This window comes from Myotis davidii, unplaced genomic scaffold, assembly GCF_000327345.1.
Source record: "Myotis davidii unplaced genomic scaffold, ASM32734v1 scaffold1573, whole genome shotgun sequence".
NCBI classification, from domain to species: domain Eukaryota; kingdom Metazoa; phylum Chordata; class Mammalia; order Chiroptera; family Vespertilionidae; genus Myotis; species Myotis davidii.
This window is the reverse complement of record NW_006284623.1, coordinates 2,137-2,714: the sequence shown is the minus strand read 5'-3', so window position 1 is coordinate 2,714 and position 578 is coordinate 2,137.

Genomic DNA, 578 nt, shown 5'->3' with positions numbered 1-578 from the left:
TCCTGGGTTGCAGGTTCCACCCCCTGTCTCCCCCCCACCACCCCCCCATCAGGGAACATGTGGGAAGTAACCAATCAATGTGTCTCTCTCACATGGACGTTTCTCTCTCTCCCCCCTCTTCTCGCTCCCTCCCTTCCTCTCTCTGAAAAATCGATGGAAAATCACCCTCAAGTGAGGATTGGAGAAAAAGAGTAAGTCTAGGTTGGGCAGACAGTCCTTTTAAAAAAATACGTTTTTTTAATAATTTCAGAGAGGAAGGGAGAGCCCTCTCTCTCAAATAGACCACTGCAGACTCGCCAGGCAGGTGTGAAAGCTCCTCAAACCTCCAGGGTGCAAAGCTGGGCCCACAGGCCGGGGCTGCTGTCCGTCTCCCGCCAGCTCTCTGAGGCCTGTCTCTAAGCACAGCCCCTCCTGGCCCCACGGATTGCAGCCAAAAAAACTCTGTGACAGGAGACACTGACCTCTTTTACCCTATGAGCGGGTCCTTTCTCTCCGTGTCTCTTCTCTGGGAACTTAGCCTTTTCTCACTTTCAGCACCAAAAGCACAGAGTCTGAGGAACAAGGAGGCAGAGCCCCGG